The sequence below is a fragment of the Drosophila novamexicana genome, unplaced genomic scaffold (assembly GCF_003285875.2).
Source record: "Drosophila novamexicana strain 15010-1031.04,08,12 unplaced genomic scaffold, DnovRS2.1 tig00000462-arrow-pilon, whole genome shotgun sequence".
Taxonomy (NCBI): domain Eukaryota; kingdom Metazoa; phylum Arthropoda; class Insecta; order Diptera; family Drosophilidae; genus Drosophila; species Drosophila novamexicana.
The window spans coordinates 3,646,348-3,664,675 of record NW_020824806.1 but is presented as its reverse complement, the minus strand read 5'-3'; the positions used below and the strand labels follow the sequence as shown (position 1 = coordinate 3,664,675).

General features: G+C 42.7%; 1 long non-coding RNA gene across 1 annotated transcript; it reads right to left on the bottom strand.

The window, feature by feature from the left end:
* Positions 1–2,603: 2,603 nt before the first annotated feature.
* Positions 2,604–6,380, bottom strand: LOC115761018. The gene is made up of 3 exons (XR_004017699.1): positions 6,279–6,380; positions 4,541–4,702; positions 2,604–2,991 (listed from the first exon to the last, which is right to left on the bottom strand). It is a non-coding gene; the product is annotated as an uncharacterized LOC115761018 (long non-coding RNA).
* Positions 6,381–18,328: the final 11,948 nt, after the last annotated feature.

Sequence of the window (18,328 nt, the reverse complement as noted above, 5' to 3'; positions counted from 1 at the left end):
AAACAGGAAGCTTTTGTCGCTGATGAACGCGGTACGGGCGATAATCCGACAGCAAAATATGCGAACGTTAATTACGCTTTTGAGAACGAGACAGGGCGACACTGGCTGGTCAGAGGGGAGGGGAAAGAGAGAGGGGTACTACACTGGACAAAGATCTCTCGGGTTAGCTTTGGCGAGCGGAGTGGTGCATCGCTTGATGCCTGACGGCAGATAATGTTGATCGCATGAATGATGGAATCGAACGCGGCTGCCACAACATGCGCCTGCCATACGGGTTTTATTTTCTTCAGCTCTTTCCTTTCTTTTGATCGATTAGAGCCAGCTCGAGATCGCGTCTCTCAGTTAGTTGGAGGCTCTCGCTTGATTGAAAGCTTGCAAATTGCTTGAGAAAATGCTGCACTTACGCATCTACGTCTCTCTAGCATTGGATCATTCGAGTGCCGCTTAATGTCAACCTCGTAAATGCTTTGAATACATTTTCGGTATTCATGGCCGCCCAGGTGCATTTGGGCTTCAATTCTGTTCCAATTTGGCCCTCACACTGCGTCGCAGTCAACATTTGTCTTGACCCTAAGTGCTGCTGCATGTGGCGTTACTTTCGTGTCTGATTAATTTGAGCTAATTTGTTAAGTAATAAAAGGCCGAGCAACAAAAAATCGTCTTGGCCCGAAAAAAACGAAGTTGTACAAAATAATATAAAAACAGTTTGAAACAAAATGCCCGTGATCTGATGTTGGGTCTGCTTGCGCACGGCGATTTATTAACACTTAACATGGGAACGCATTCTCGTTGCGTAGGAGCTCCGAAGTAGGGCGCCAAATTGTGCACGTCGCGGCCTGCGGGTTGCCCGTTGCCTGTTGTTGCATTAAAAGCGGGTTTAGTATTTCGATTATTGACTTCTTTCGGCCTTTCATGCTGGCTGCTGGAGCAACTGCAGCAGCGGGTGGTGGCATTGTCCAAACCAATGGCCATTGCTCGTTGTTTAAGGGCGAAAACTTTATTTAATTGTCTGGCCCGAGCAGCCTCTGCGTACAAAACTAAAGCTGATTGAGCGGCGTTAAGGCACTCAGAGTCAAATCTTTTGATATAAAAGCAAATGATATCAATTAAATAAAATAAAGTGAAAATCTCTCTGTTGGGTGTTCTTTTTATAGCTTAACTTGTGCTTCATAATGCACTTGAAAGATTCCTTTTAGGGGCGCCAATTAGCTATTGGTCTGGGATTTATGCCCCGATTTCGTTGACTGGCTCAGTAAAAAACTCTCCCAGCGAGGAACGATACTTCTAAGCTATTACCACAATTGATGTGTATAATATGAATCTTGGTTAATGTGGGATTGCGCAGAGAAGTTCCGGGTTCGAAGCTCCGTTTAAAATATGTTTGTTGTTTAATGCATAGCAAAAAGTTAATACAAATGATTAACAATAGTCTTTTACTCTTCCGTTTTATTCAAACAACTGAATATTAATGATAACATGAAATATATGCAAAATAGTGCCAGACCGAATTCAAAGAATTCGTAGCTTCAAACAGTAGTCAAATTCCAAAGAAATACCCTTTTGTTTTGCCCAAAATCAAATAAATTGCTACACTCAAATGAAAGCCTAGCCCAACAACCTATTAAATAGATCTAACCCAAGGCGAAGGCTATCTTCATGAGAGCTAGTCAGTCGAAGCCACTTCGTACACCAGTTTAAAGATCATGTCTAATGCCAGCACCACATTTGCGTCAATTAATTTATTAATAAAACACGATAAACAAAAAAAAATAGAGGTAAAGAAAAACCACATTGGAGTTAGAGCTGGGAGTCTTGGGCATCTTGTTGCTTATTGCTTGGGCTGCCAGCGCACAGCACCTGTGCTCCTATGGCCCACCATGCGGTACGGTTCAGTCTTGGTTCGTGTCCATGTCCATGTCGTTTGGCTGCCTAATTCACATGTCACGTTCGCCGGCGTTGGCAGCCGTGGTTTTCGGTTGCGGTTGAGATTGCGATAAACTGCGAAACATGGTTACAAGCTGGCGGAGAGCCCGGCCCGGCGTTGTTAACTGGGGAGGGGCGGGGGCAGCAAAAAAAAAAAGACGAGTAGCTGCGTTCTGACTGATCGTCAGACAGTTGGGCTCAGAATAAAAGAGAGTTGGCGAGTTGGCGGCCGTTTTACACTCATAAAATTAAATCAACAACAATTTTTATAATTTGGCGCATTAAATCAACTGTGGGCAGCGCCCGCAGCCATGCCCCCTATATATAGCCATAGCCCATCCGTTAGTGCCGCAGTCGGAGTCGGAGTCGGAGTTGCGGTCGCCGTTTGGCTAGGCTACCGTCTAAAGCCCAAAACGGGCCACGTAGCACACAATCAGGCGCGTGCAATCTTAATGGATAAATTATTGAGGCAAGAGGCTGAAGCTGCTTCGGTTGCTGCTGCTGCCGCCTGGCGTCGTCTCATTGGCATCCGTATTCACACAGAGACGAAGAATCGCTGCCAGGTCAGGTCTGCCGCACTCTCTCACTCAGTCGGCGCTGCCTAACACAACAATTGACGGTGTGTGTGTGTGTGTGTTTGTGTGTGTGCACGCTCGTTATGTCATAATCGCATTACTTAACGGCCTGCGTAATATAATAATCATTTATTAATTTGTTAGCGGGCCACGCCAGCTGAAAGCAGGTGCCAGCTGCCAAAGTACGTGCCACAAATCACAACGGCAACGAGATCAACTCTCTCTCTCCCAGTCTCTCTCTTCAGTTGTCTCAATTATATAATAACAGTCGTGTTCTGGTTCTTGCCTCGTCAGTGCTCCACTTCCATTGATTATGATCGAGAACTCAATTATAACAAATTCGATTTGTAGCTATAGCCGATTTCAACAATTATTATAGCCCAATCATCGTTTCGGCAATGTCGTGAATTCACCAAATCGCTCCGACACGTTCAATTATTAATGGCTCTTCGCCGCTCTCCGCTCTCCTCTATTTTGGTATCATTAGCGTCGCCTAAATGGGCCCAGTTAATGTTAGTTCAGGCACGAAACTGATTTATTTCAATTAGAAAGAGCGCAAAATACAACAACAACAAAATTATATATAGGCCTAAGTGCTATGTGATAGGCGTCTAGGCGCTACACGCAATGTTTTCGGGTTTGAATTTCACGAGCTGAATTGACAAAGTCTGATAGCTCTTAATTTAAGCTGAAAGCAGGCGAATTAGCGAGCCAACTATATAAAGCGATTCTGGGTTTGAAGCAGAGTAGGGATATTTTGCTGTCTAGCTAGCTTAGCCTCTAATATGGTTAAGTAACGTTTCTGAGTTTAGAAAACAATAATAATATTCACAAGAAGGAAAGGCTAGCTTTGGCATGTCAAAGCTTAAATACCCTCCCTAGACTTAAATCTTAGAAGACCTTTATAATATATAGTATAAATGCTTTACTATAGAAAATAAAGCGTTTGTATTAAAGGGTATAGGTAAGATTTGATACGGCCTGCAGATACGTTAGGAGAATTGTAATGATATTCATAGATCTGTTCGCTCAAAATATCTTGAGGAACCAACAAGTTTTCCCAGAGATCTTAAGATATAGAAGTTCGAAGGTTTCATCTTGTATTTTAGGATCACAGTATCTATATTTATATCTATATCTATAGTACCTATCCCACTTGGGCTAAGATATTTAGATATACAAAAAGTTTTTTCTAAAAGAGCTTGATTATAGACCGATTGTTCCTATAGCAGCTATATAATAACCTGGTTCGATTAAGCCGATTTGACATATGTTCTGCCATTAAGATTTGCTTCCATTAAAAAAGACCAAAGGACCTGGCTATATTGAATCGTCTATTGGTGCTGATCAATGGATGGGACCAAAGATGTCTCCTTCTACATATTTTATGGCAAAATGAAAACACCCTCGACAAAAGCATAATAACAACACTATTATAAAGTATGCATACCCTTTAGCGTGGCATCTTATCTGTCAATTAATGCCTTATGCTTTACTTTTCAATGTGCTGCTCACCTGCTTATTAAACTGCCAATTGCCGCTGAGTTTGTGCAGGCCACTGGGCCACGCCCTATAATTAACACCCGCCCTCGCAGTTGCTCATAAACTCTAGGGCCCGTCTTGCTGGCTCAGCACGCCCTCAACTTTTGTATTGCCATTGGTAACCTCTAATTTGGCAGCCAGTGCAATTTTATTGCCAACTCGAACTTCGAGTTGGGATTCGAAGCGCAGTCGCAAATGAAAAAAATAAATACTAAAAAAAAAAAAAAACACCAACACGCGTCGAAGATAATGACACAGACGAAAGAAAGGTTTCTGTTTCTGCAGCTGCTTTTGCTTATTGCGAATGGGTTGAATTTGGATTCGTGTTTTGCTCAACTTATGATTTCGCCTGTCGATTCGTAATCTTTTTTTTTTTTTTTTGGCACGTGTTTTTATGGCTGGGCCGAAAATTGGCATTTCCATTTCACTTAAATGAGGCGTTTCAAATGAGCTGCTGCTGGCCCTTAAATAAAATGCTTGTTTAACGCTAATGAGCTCACCTTTTAAAGGCCAAACACATTGCTCCAATTAGCTGCACGCCAGCTCAACTAAGGGGTGTTCCCACAGTGTCAGCTTGACTTTCTATGGCAGCGCTGGCCATATAAATGTGGCCATTGGTGTTACAGTAAATGCTGGGCTGCGCTGCACTTTCTGCTAAATACCTGTAAGAAGTGGGGAAAATATGCATGAGTTCTAGCTGAATTTGTAGCTAAATCTACTTTAGAGAGCTGCAGACATATATATAAATCGAATATCAAGAGGCTTAGGAACGTGAACGAGTCCATATAGAACGAGTCTATATAAAGCGATTCGATTCTGATCGCTGACGGGCCTGCCCAGGGAGGCTCAGCTCTAATCCTACCCAGCTGTGACACTTTAACGTTCTCTTGCCTGTAGCCAGACGTATTCCGGCTGTTTTAACCTAAGCTCAAACATATGTATCAAGAGACCAAAAGCATCTCTTTAGACTGCCTCACCCTTAGCGTTCCCAGCCCAGTCTCATCTCAGTCTGCCTTGTCCTGACTTTATTATTACAGACTAAACAGAGATTAGCCAAGTGCTGCATTAAATATAAATATGTTGGTAATTGTATCCCATTTAGTAGCTGCTGCTTCGCATCGGCAGCTGCCGCAGCAGCAGCAGCTATTATCCGCATACCATAACCGGCGCATCAATATTTGCTTTCGGCACTAGAATTGAAGCTGATGCAGCGGCCGCTTAATTAATTGCCTCAACTTATTTGACAGCGCTGAGCTGAGGCAGCTATAAATAATGAGAGCTTTCTATAAATCATTTGCGAGAGCTGCCAACGGCAGGACACACGGTCATGGACACGGACACGGACATGGACATCGACATGGACATGGCGCTGGTGATGCTGCACTCGCATACACGTGTCTTTGCATGCGTTTGATAAGGCGCCCCATCACACATACATATATGGGGCCTGCAAGGAAAATAGCTTAATATGCGGCAGAGCCAACAGCTGCTGCTGTTGCTGCTGCTGCTGTTCCGATAACCATGGCCAAGACGGACGTATGGATATTTATAGTTGAAAAGCGCCAAAGGCCGAAAAACTCGTACGCAAAAAATAAATATCCATACGGCTGGGCACGCACGCGCGCCCTAGACAAGATATAGCTACACGTAATTACAAAAAGCTGAACCTGAACTCTAGAGAGAACCGAAAGGAGAGAGAGCGAGAGAGAGTGCACATTGGGATATTGGAAAATCGCTTAACAAGCCAATAGTCTGAGTTATGACTGAGCTGCCGTCTTGGCCATGGTCAAGTTATTGTAGTTGTAGTTGTCGTTGCTGTCGTCGTCTTCGTCGTCGTCGTCCTCGTTGTTGTCTTTGCCCAAGCGGCAGCAATTTGTTCTTGTTGTCGACTTTGCATGTCGCTGACTGCCAGCCGCCTGCCTCATAGCCAGCCAGCCAGCCTCGTTGGCTGTCTGTCAGTTTGCTTGTTTTGCATGCCAGCCAATGCGAGTACATATTTCTTCCCGGAAATTCAGTAGATCCATAGTCGGGGCGGCTGCTTTGGCATCCGCTGATTACACAAGCGCTTGCTCGCTCCGCCATGTACCATCATGTTAAATAGCTGACAAAAACAATGTTAGGCACAACCTGGCCACCCTCTGGTACTTCCGTTTACAGCGACTAACTAGCCGGCTTATATAATCTACTTGAATGCTTAGGCCACAGATTTAGCAATTTGTAATTATAGATAATGCTCACTCTCGTCTCTCCTCACACTCTCTCTGTCTCTCTGCTCTGGGCTCTATAATTTAGTTAGGCAGCTTATGAAAGGCGCCAGTTAAGTGAATGTAGAATTGATTAGAAATTAAAATTGTGTTGTGGCAAACTTGGCAAGACTGTGTAAATGAAAGTAAAAGTAAATTGAAGTCGTTGAGCTGTGATGAGTCTGTGCTAGAAGTTGTTTATGCCAAGTAGGCATACGTTTTTCTGTATCTTAAATACCTATTTAACTATCTACATATTGAAAACTTTCTTTGAGCTTATATACTTTTTTTAATCAAATTTGACTAAATCGAAAGTCTAGATATTTCTACAATATTTATTAGCTATATGACTTCCTCGCTTCCCATTGCCTGCTGCCTTCTACTTACCCAATATTCACGCCCATTTCTCAGCATCTTGGAGTAGAATCTCTTCAAAGTACTCAATCATTGTGCTACAAAATTTGTTTGTTTTGACATATCTAGCATGTAATAAATTCTATAATATATCACAGCGATGCAGAATTTGGCACAGATTTCAGAGTGCAGTGTGATTGACAGCTTAAAAGGGGCGCTGCAGTTAGCAACTGCCACATTAATCATACGCAGCGTGGTGCAAATTTTAACATGTTGCTACACGTTACATTCTCAAACGGATACTAGAGATATACGAGAAGTCTCGACATAATCGCAGCAACAGGTGGCAGCCAACGAGTCATTTGTGTCGATTTCGTCAGATCAACTTGAATGTGAATGTGCATATATATTGAGTGTGAGTGTGTGTGTGTGTTTGGTGTCGCCGAAAAAAAAAAATAATGCAGCGGCATTTGATTCACAAATGACATTCACTTTTTTTTTTGCACAATTATTCAATATGCGACTAAAATGTAATCAAAATGTATGCAATTATGACATTTGCAAATGTTTGACAAACCTTGAAGCGACACCCTCGTTGCCAATGATGAATAGGCGCGAAATTGTGAATATATTTTTTTGGTCTAATGAAGTCGTTTGCCTTTGCTTAACTTAAACTTGCCTAAAAGCTTACAAGTTGGCATTTGTGCTTATCTCTGAATGCCTAATTTGAATATTGTGTTCGCTTTTTTTCTTCGTTTTTAAATACTTTTACAAACATTTTTGTAATGCGAGTGGGCTGTGAGCGTTGCAAAATTATTGTTACGGCATCGAAATCATAGCTGTGTTTCGTTATTATCGATTATTATGAGTACTATCGATTGTGTGTCCCTAAAAATATTAGGATATTCTCTGAAGGTGTTTTTAAAAAGCATTTATTATTAAGCTTTATTTAAGAGTTGATTGAAAACTATCGACATTATCGATTACGGCGTCCAGTGGCTATCAAACCTATCGAGTGGCGTTCACATCGCATGACGACATCCATATTAAAGCAATGTTTACACTCTGACAAGCAATTGCTTGTGGCATCAGCCTCAACTTTTCAGCTCCAGTTGCCAAGCGAAATGACAGGCAGAGGCGTCGGCGGCGATGGCGACGCGTCGCCTCTCATTTCCAGATTTGCACAGATAAAACAAGGGAACCGCTTTGGCAGGCAGCAACCGCAGTAACGGTGGCAGATTTTTTTTTTTTCTTGTGCGGGGCACACCTTTGTGAACCCCTTCAACCAGGCAGCTATTGTCATTTCCGTCTTTCACGCAAAACGCAATCAAAGTAAATGGGCACGAAAATTTTGAATTTCATTAAGTAAAATGCGAGAAATGGTGACAAACTGCGGCCACATTTGCGGCTTTTTTGTCTGTGCTCCAGAGGATTTACTGTGGCAAACTTCCGTTGTGGTTTGGCCTTCTGTATAGCACAGCCACAAAAATAGAAATAGACTGAACTCTTGTGTCAATTTAATCACTGTAAACAAAGCAAATCAAGAGGCTGTGCATTGACAGCTCGCTGACAGTTGCATCTAAGTGCTGGCCATGTCGGAAAGCTAAGACATAAGCCAGCTACTGGAAATTACGTTACAATTAATTGAGCTACATTACAAGCGGGGGCTCAGGGAGCACAGGCCAGGCTGTGCCGCGCGGCGCGGGGGCATCAACAAGCGACCAAGCCCCCCAGGTTCCAGTCGCAGACAAGAGCGCGCAGCTGTCACACCTTTGTCAGCAGCGGGGGTTAGGGGCAGCGCGTAGCTTAGCTGCGACAATATCGAGAATTTCGAATTGAAATCATTGTGAAGCGCTTTGCGGTGATTCATTGCGTCTTGGATTTCAACTCAAATGTGTGTGTGCGTGTGTGTCAATTCCTGTGGGACTTATGACTGATTGTGGCCCGATTTCAAATTTCAATTTACAATTTTTGTGCGGCGGCTGCTTCATTAATTTGCTTCAATGATTCTGCATTAGCGTCTGGGCTTACTGCCAGGTCAGGGCGGGGCATAAACAGCTTATAATTATACACTGTATACCAAGCTGTCAGAAGTGTATACGTTTTGTGGAGTGTTCGGCTGTCTGTGCGAAGGTAAGTCTTTACGGTGATATTGTAGCTTGTGAACTTACTTTACAAAACAATAAAATGTATATATTTTACACAATTTGAGAGCTAGATTAATTTTCTTTGACTGAAGCTTATGAAATGCTAATTGATTGAAGCATATTTGCATATATATAAAAGAGGTATATCAAATTTTTTTACATTTTGGACATTTTTCGACATTCAAGTGTATAAAAAACAACAACAACAATCACAGATACGAATTCCGACCACGTGCTTATGCTAAAACCCTTTTTGCTTTGTGATTAATAAACAATTCATTGATTTGAACCGGCGATCTTCCGCTTGCCAGTTCGATGCTGCCGCTGTTAGCAAGAAGAAAGACGGAACAGCGTATCGCTTAGTCTAGAACTTTTGACAGCAATATTTCAGCTTGCTTTGCCAGAGATAAACGCGTCGCAACTTCCAAAGAATTCGATTTGAATCAATTAAACGCCCCCATTGTCCATGCCAAGTGTCAGAGCAGCGCAAGTTTATTTAAATTTTTTTGATTTTTATTTTGTCGTGTTAATTTGTTTTTGGGCTGCCAATAAACTTGGCACATGCAAAGTGCTGGCCGGTGGACAGTACAGGACAGGCTAGGAACTGCAATCCGAACTGGAACTGGGAAGGTGTTGTCGCTGCAATGTGAAACTTGTTTAACTGGCAGTCAGGGGCTGCTGTCAAGGCTGCGACACGGCGACACGTACCACATGTGGCATGCTCCAAAAAAGTTCCTTAACCTGCTCTAAAATCGCTAGATCGCTTAATAAACAGCCTAGCTGTCCGTCTGTCCGTCTGTCTGTCTGTCTGTCTGTCTGTCTGTGGTTGTCCGGGACCGTTGTGCGCAGCTCTCTCTGCCCCTCTCTCGCCCCCTTTCCCGGGCATTCTCTGTGCAGCTTTGTCTGCAGCTCCTTTGACTGAGCACCGGCAACAGCATAAAAATCTACACCGTTTTAAGTATAAATCGCCGCGAGGCATGCGCCGATATGCGTTCAACTCACTGAACTTGCCACGACTCTCGTTTCTTGACTCCCTCTGCAAGTTGCGGCGTCTGCTGCCGCTGCTGCTGCTCCTGCTGCCGTTGCTGCTGCTGCTGCTCCACCTACTTCAACTCCGACATCGGCTGTTACAGTTTTCGCTTTGCCCGCCGACTGGCAAACATATATATTATTTAAATTTTTAAACGATTGATCGTCCTCCGCCCTGTGCATGCTTCCTGCCTCCTGTGGCTGCCACCGCCTCTGCCTTTGTCTCTGTCTCCCCTTCTCTCTCAATCTCTCAATCTCTCTCTCTCTCTCTCTCTCTCTCTCTCTCTCTCTCTCTCTCTCTCTCTTGCTCTCCTTGTGTGTGTTAGTGCGCATCTCTCGTGATAGTTTGAGTTATTTAGTTGGCTGCTTTATTGCCCAGGCAACTGCAGGCTGGGGCGTGTTTGAAACTGCGCCCGTGACTCCAACTCCGACTCCGAGTCCATCCTCAACTCCAACTCCAACTCCGATTTCAACTTCCACTTCAGCTTGGTGGTGCGTTCTTCTTGGTTCTTATAACAAAATGATTATGTTTTGCATATTGAGTGAAATTTGCATAAATGAGAAAGCACAAAATTGCGCTGGCTAACCTAAGCCTAACAAAAAAGTAACAAGAACAAGAACAACACCCGCCGCTCGGATTTAAACTATAACAAAAACATTTTCGCAACGCTAAAGAAATACATTATCATAATATTTGATTGCGTTAACTGCACAAATTATGGGCCCAGGCGGCAAACGATTGCCTCTTAAAGTGGGCGGATTTTGCTTAGAAGACACTCAAGATTGAATAATATTCCGCTGCTAGAACGAAAGTGAATAAACGCTGCCTTCAAGGTTATATTGTATGAAAAAGAGGAAGAAACGTTTGCTGGAATATGAATGGTGTTAAATGCAATTTATCTGTGCGTTTTTTTGTGTGGAAGATGCTTAAGAATCGCAATGTATACCAGATCCTTCGCATATTTGCCAAATAAATTTATATGTATGTTCGTTTCTTATATTAAAATCTAAGGGAAAGAAGAAAAGTTGGGGAAAGATTTTAAATTATTGAATGGAATTTGTTGGCTACTTTTTTAATGTCCAACATTTTCGTATATTTTTTTTTATTTATTTACATGTAGTAAATCTTAATCTTAGTTAAAACTATGATAAATTTTTGAGCTGACCATCGTCTGATCTTTAGCTTCGCCTTATTGCTCTTTGATTTCCATTTCTATTTCTTCCTCTTAATTCCCTTCATTGCATATCCGTCAAGTTCCTTTCTGTGGAACTGCTAGTTTATTTTCTTATTATCTAGCGTGCGTTCTACAACTTCTTTCATTTTTTGTTAGTTACACTTTTGGAAAACCTTGCATTTGTAATTTTGTTGCATGTGTCAAATTTGAATTTCTAGTTACGTTTTTGTTGCTCATTTTCATGGGTTTTATTTACCCACGCTTATTTAACGCTTAGAATAACAATCATTAACATAAGAACAGAGTCACTTCCTTGGAACGTTAACGTTTTGGCTGCCCAGCTGACCCGCTGCCCCGCCTACCTCAATAGCAGTTGCCCCCTCGTATATTTTTTGTTGGAGCAAACGATGCGCGCTAAAGAAATTAAAATTGAAAATTCCTTTATTTCAATATTTTGACAGTGACTTGGCAGCGCCTCGTTAAGAAAAAACAAAATAAACTCGAAACAAACTCAAGAATGGGCCAAACCAAACCAAACCAAACGAAACGAAACAATTTTTTAGTTGTCTTTGTGACCAGTTTGTGTCTTTCACTGCCTCTCCCTCTGTGGTGTGTGCGTGTGTGTGTCTTTCAGGCTGGGGCTGTGGCTGTGCCCAACTTCTGTGAAATGGCCACAAAATGTGCCAAGTGCTTGTTGACTTGGCCTGAACTTGTTACAATTTCCATCTATTCCCGCTTTCTACGCCTCGTTTGCTCGCGTTCTATGGAGTTCTTTTTGTTGTGGCTGTTGTTGTTGTTGTATTTGCTTTCGCTTCGATACAAATTAATGAGCCGAGAATGTGTTGGATTGTGTTAATAGGCGCCTAGCGACAATTGCCCCATAAATAAAGCATTGCAATGCAAATTTGAAATAAAAGCCACTTGGGCCGCAGATAAGTGCACTTTAGCTTACATATAAATTAATATTAATTATGCACTGATTAGCCCAGCATTCCATAAGACAAATAAGCCCACAGCAGCCCAACAGCGCTCGCCAGCTAAGCAGCTAAGCATCTAAGCGGCCAAGCTCAACATTTGCCATAAACATTTGGCGTAAATCACTTGAATGCTTAAAGCAACCAATTGAATTTACGAGCAACAAGCATTCGAAGCAGACAACAAGCTCCCCGGCATGATAAGACTGTATAGCACCAAAGCGAAGATACCCTTTATGTATAGCTGAAGGTTAGCTAAATATCCTTTATATTTGCTGAAAATGTAGCACCTGGAAAGTGTATTACAATTTCGAACTGTAATAATTAATCAAGTAATTAAAATGGTGCCTAATTTTTTTAGTGGATGAGTAGTATTTTTTTATGTCTTAACTGGATGTTAGGGCTAGGTAAAATATTAATAACATTTATTATGATTATATAAATAATAAATCAAATTATTAAGTAAATAAAAATAATTATAATAATCAAAAAATTCAATTCAATTCATAATTGGATATTTTGTTTTTGAGGTTGCGTTAGCTGAACAGTTGGTGACATACCAAGTAGCATAAGCTTCAAATCTGCTTGTAAATTTTCTTGTTAAGCTAAATGCAGCAGTTATTGCTGCTGCTGCTACGACTGCTGCCGTGTATGGGCTCAGTCGAGTGCTTGTTGGCAGACCGCATTCATTCAATTGAATTTGACAGGCGTTTGCCATAAAAATTATGCCAGTAATAACAAAAACTGCAACTGCAACTGCAATTGCAACTGGTTGGCAAATTTACATGCACTGAGCGGACATTGGCTCAAAGTTATGACAACTTATCGCTTGGCATTTGTCTTGGCCATTTCTCAAGCAGACGCTCGTAGGCGTCGAATGGCGACATTTCGCTTTCATTTGCAATTAAAAACTATAATAATCTTTTATAGAATTGGAAAGAGTGGGATTATTTTGTTTTTTTTTTTTTTTTATATTATTATATGAGTTTGGTTTATAAATAGCTTTTTAGAAATGTGGCGCCATTTGTTGGCGGCACGACTGCACGAGTTTGGTTTCAGTTTCCCGGCGAGAGAGACGAAAATTTGTCAAACGCGCGAGACGAGACGCAAATGTTGGATTTCAGGGGAATTTGTCAAAAGCGGATGCAAGTGAAATTGATACCGAGCGCCTTTTGTTTGTTGTGGGCCCATCATAAAGAGGAAGAGGTGTGAAAAGGTCGTCGTGCCGTTTCGTTTGCACAGATCGCCATCGCTATAAAGTACGATATCTGCACGAAGCTGCAGGGCATGTCGCATAGCAAAAATCCAAAAAAATAAAAACTCCTCTCAAAAACCCAAAAACCCCAAACTGCCAAACGAGACGCAGTCGATGTTTGCTTTTTGCATTCGCCTGGGAATCAACTGCAGGCAGCGCTTGGAGCAAATGTTGGAGGCTGTGTTCATCTAATCTGTTTGGTGTTAAGTCCAAAGGAGCATATGTAATTCGATTGTTTACATGCGAATGCGTTTTGAAAGCTGCAAAATGAAAAAAAAAAAAAGCAAAATGTTTTCGTTGCAAAAATGACAGCCAACCGAAATCGAAGTGCGGCAAGGGATGCGGTTAGAGCAGCCAGCGAATTAAATATATCAAAACGAACCCAAACTGGCATCTCAGATTGGTATGAGGCTCATTGGAGCGCAGGTTACGCCTTGAAGTATCTGACACTGGCTATAGCCCAGCAGGAGCGCAATATTTATTGGATCACAGCTTGCCGTTGCCGTGCATTGGGGGTGTCGCTTGTTGCCGTGCTCCTCTGTAGCTTTGTTGCTCTGTTGCTGTGTTGCTGCGTTGCTGTTGGCAGCGCCGACCTGTCTCCTGCACTGTCAGTCTATCATTTTATTAAATGCGTACCCGCCGCCTGACGCACCTCGCTTCACACACACGCACACACACTCGATTGTCAGTCTCATTGTTGGTTCTCGGTCTGCAGCTCGTCTTCTTCGTCTGCGTCTTCGCATTTAGCTTGAATTGTGTCGCAACGCTGGCCAAGGCGAAGGCGTCGTCCTTTCGCGCCTGAGAGATGCGTTTCACTCATATCCGGTTAAATATTCACACCTCAGCCGTGCCCCAAGTACTGAAGCTCAAACCAACAACGACGACGACGAGAAGTTTGCTAAATTGCATTTGCCGCTGCCGTTGCCTGGGTAGATACCTCTTCTTGTTGTTGTTGTAGCGGCTGCTGCTGTTGCTGGTGCGGTATTAAATTTCAAACCGCAAATGGAATTGTGGAGGAATAAGGGGGGGGGGGGGCAACTGGGGTACCGGCCGGTGCGGGCTGGCGTAAGTAATGCCAAGAAATTTTTGCAGATTTGTGGCGTAAAATTATGAAAATTATGTCTGACACATCCTGCTGTCTGCTTAAGGTCTTTGTTTATCCTGGCAGCGCGGCAAAAGGGAAGCGCCTCCAACACTCCAAATGCGACAGCGGCAACAACAACAACAACAACAAGCGATCGTATTTGCATGCGTTTCTTTTGCGTTTTCGTTTACTGCGACAAAGTTCGTTGCTTAAGTCTTTCGTTTTGTTTGCTTTGGCTTAGCGCTTGGCTTTTGGGGCCAAAGGAAACGGCCGCACAGTCCGACAAAATGAAAGTGAAATCATATAAAATTACTTTAATTTGGTTTTTAAAAGTCCACGCAGGGTTGAGAGATGAAGGCAAAAATAAATGAAAAGGCTTAAAATAAATTCCTGAGAGTAACTTCTGTTCTGCCTAAAACATTTATATAATAAATATTAAAGAGCTTTGCCGCCAACAAACACTTTATGCATCTCTTTCTTAGGAATTTCGTTTGAATTCTGTTTTGTATATCATAAAATATAAGCTTTTGTTCGTGAACGCTGTTATTTTGATATTAATCTCCAGCTAAGCGCTCACAACATGCAAAATTGATATAATCAATCGAAGCTTATCAATAAATACAGTGCAAAACTTGCCTTATACACTCCAAGGTGTTCCTGCTTAGTCACATGATTCGAGCACACGGCCTGGTCCTTGTCGCAACTGCACCCAAAGGCAACTCGTGGCTGCCCGCTGGGTCAGGGCCTAATTGAGTCATAGCTGGAGCGGAGTCAGCAGGAACGACAAACACGAATTAAGCACAATAAAACTGTGTATCGCATTCGCATTAGCGAAGGTGATGCCGGGTGGTGCAGGTGGTTTGCGGGGCTCTAGCCTTGAGCTCTGCTCACACAGATGCGCTGCTGATGTTTTATTTTGTTTGTTTCTGTTTTTTTCTTTCGGGCTGGCCAAAAAGCGCAACGAAACGAAATGCCAAACCACAAAAAAAGAGGAGCAAAAAACTAAAACAAAATTAAATCAGCAAAACAGCACAAATAAAATCCATTAGGTGTAGGTACCACGAACAGCGCGACAGCCACGCTCAGAACCAAATGTCTGACCTGGGCAAGGGGTGCCTGGGGAGGGCTAGGTAGGACAACAACTCGAACGACAACGACAACTGCGATGTCGTGAGAGCTGACTGTCCGAACTGGCTGGCTGGCTGGCTGGCTGGCCCGCTGGCTAGGCCCCATCATGGTCTGGGAATCTGTTGTGGCTCGTTTGGCGTTTTGGCGAGAAGATTTGTCATTGTTAGACGGGTTCTTAATTTCTCGTATGCGCGCGGTTATTCAAACGAAGCGGCCATCAGATTGGCGCAAGGCTCATGTTTTGGCACCCACAAAGCCAAGCGTTCAGCTTTTTTGGGCTGGGCAGTCAGTGTGTGTGTTTTTGTGTGTATGTGTGTGGGTGACATTGATTCCTGGAATAAAATGCAAAAACCAGTTTTAAGCATCTCCATTCATAATTGCCAAAGCTGGCGAAATGTTTGCACACGGCTCACATTTATGTCCGCAATGACAGCAATGGGCATCAAACAGGCCGCCAGCCCAAGACCACCCACTGGCCAGATCAACCGCCAGCAGCAGCATCGAGTGTTGCCGCAGCGGCAGCAGCAGCAGCAATCGGCATCAAAAGTGTTGCAATGAGGCATTTACAATAGCAAACGAGTTAATTACCACGACGGCGGCTCAACACATGCCTCGACCTTATAGAGCCACTGCAACTGCGACTGCGACTGTGGCAGTGGCAGTGGCAGTGCCTGTCCAACTGGCCTGGCAGTTGTGGCCGTTGCAAGTGGGTCCAATCTGCTGCATTGATCGAGCAAACGATCTGCGATTGCGTTTGGCTTTCGCTGTTGAGTCTTGTTTTTGCGCCTGCGCGTGTTCAAATTGTCCAAAGCGTAACAATTTAATATCGATGCGACTGGCAGCCAAGACGGGACACACGGCCCGGGCCTGGGCCGGCATCTGCATAGCTGCTCCAGCTACAGTTCCAACTGCAACTGCAACTTCAGTTGCTTCTGCCAACGGTGGCAACATGTGCCTGAGACTGTGCCAGCCTCTGCGCTGAACTGTTTTTCTTTTTTGTTTTTGGTTTTTTTTTTTTTATGCATGTTTTACGTTTCGCATTTTATTTAATTGATTTTTTTGCACCGCACTCGCATTGGCCATTAATTCATTTATTTATTTTGCGCTGCGCTGCCAACGACATCGCCTGCCTTGAGAGGGGCGGACAGAGAGAGGGAGGGCGGTTAGGCGGGCTTAGTCCAGGCTGTGTGCTTGGGCATGAATTAATCGTGCTTAACACCATTCTTGGCATATTCTGGCAATGGGCTGCAATAGAACTTGGAACTTGGATTTGGGATTTGGATATGGAGCGGAAGCACTTAGCCATAGACGCTGCCTTAGCCTTAGCCATAAGCATTTGGGCATTGGGTCTGGTTTTTATGTGCATATACATATATACACCCAACTTGGTCTCCGCGTATCTGGCATGCATGCGTCATTATCGCGCATCGCATCATTAATAAAGCCATACAAATAAAAGTAAAACACAAAACTGGCAATGAAAACGCAACGCTAAAATGAAACCGAACCGAAAAAATATGTATGGCTCCTTTTACAAAATGTTTATATGCAGGCAACTGAGACGGCGGCGGCAGCTCTGAATGGGTGCTTCGAGTTGCGACTTGGGACACTGTTGACTGTGACTGTGACTGCGATCGGGACTGGTACTGGGACTGGAACTGCGACTGAGACGGGGTTTTGGGTTCGGCTAAAACGTTTTCAAGGTCAGTGCTTGTGTCGCCGTTGCCGACGCCGACGCCAAACGAACGTGATAAATGAAGTGTCTCCGCGCGAAATAGCCACAAATCAAAGGTAGGCCAGGACCAGGTAACATATTGTTCTTGTTGTTGTTGTTGCTGTTGCCGCTGTGAAGTTCAAGTTCGCCTCGCCTTGCAAAATATTGAATATCAGCTAAAAGCATTTCACAATAAGCGAGAAAACATGCATTCTGAGTGCTAAATTGCTAAAAACAATTCGCTTTATGAATCAGTAATAACGACAAAAAACCCAATCAACTGCTTATCTATAGATAAAATTAAGTTTTTTGTGACTTTATTATAGGCTTTTATATTGTAACTATTTTGCATTTCAACACACATTGCAATTTATTTGAAAATTAAAAGTTTTAACAGCTGTGGCACGCTTTTTTACACTTCATTCCATTTTTGCTCTGTTATTAAGGTTTTTTGTATAATTTTAAAGTTTTTTTAGGGAACTCAGTTAGTAACATAAATAAGACTGTGTACATAAAATTCCGTTAAAATGTTCACTATCAACAATATTTTTGTTATAAGCTTAAGCTTATTTAAAGTCTATTTATGTTTTCATCTTTATGCTGTTAAAAATATAATTATGGCTCTGTAAATAAGAGCATGCTCATAACATATTTATGTTGCCAGCTTTTTGCTGTTATCAACATATTTGTGTTATGTTAAGCAACTGTCTGCTACACAGCTGACAGCATTTATGATCTACACATTTCTGATGCCTCTATATTTCCTGTAGCTGTTACATATGCATGATATGATGATCCTATCCAGTTGCTGATCGATTTCTTGATTTCAGACCCCTTTTCCATTCATGCGACTACAGCTTACATCGTCCTTAGCTATTCACTAATTAGTTATCTTCAAGGCAGAGCCCCCCACACATAACCTACTCCTCGCGCAACAACAACAATCATATGATATAACAGAAGTTAAAATAACAACAAAAAAAGAAAGACAACAGAAACGCGCTCCAAAAAATTCCGACTTAAGTGCTTTTAATTATCCAAAAGAATTCAGTGGTATTCTGAGTTTGGTATCCTTGTTTGTCATCATCGTCATACTTGGGGCTGCGTCTTAAAATTACAGGCGCGTTTGTATGGCGGCAGCGATCTGACTCTTTTTTTTTGCCCTGTTCTGTATCCTATATTGTT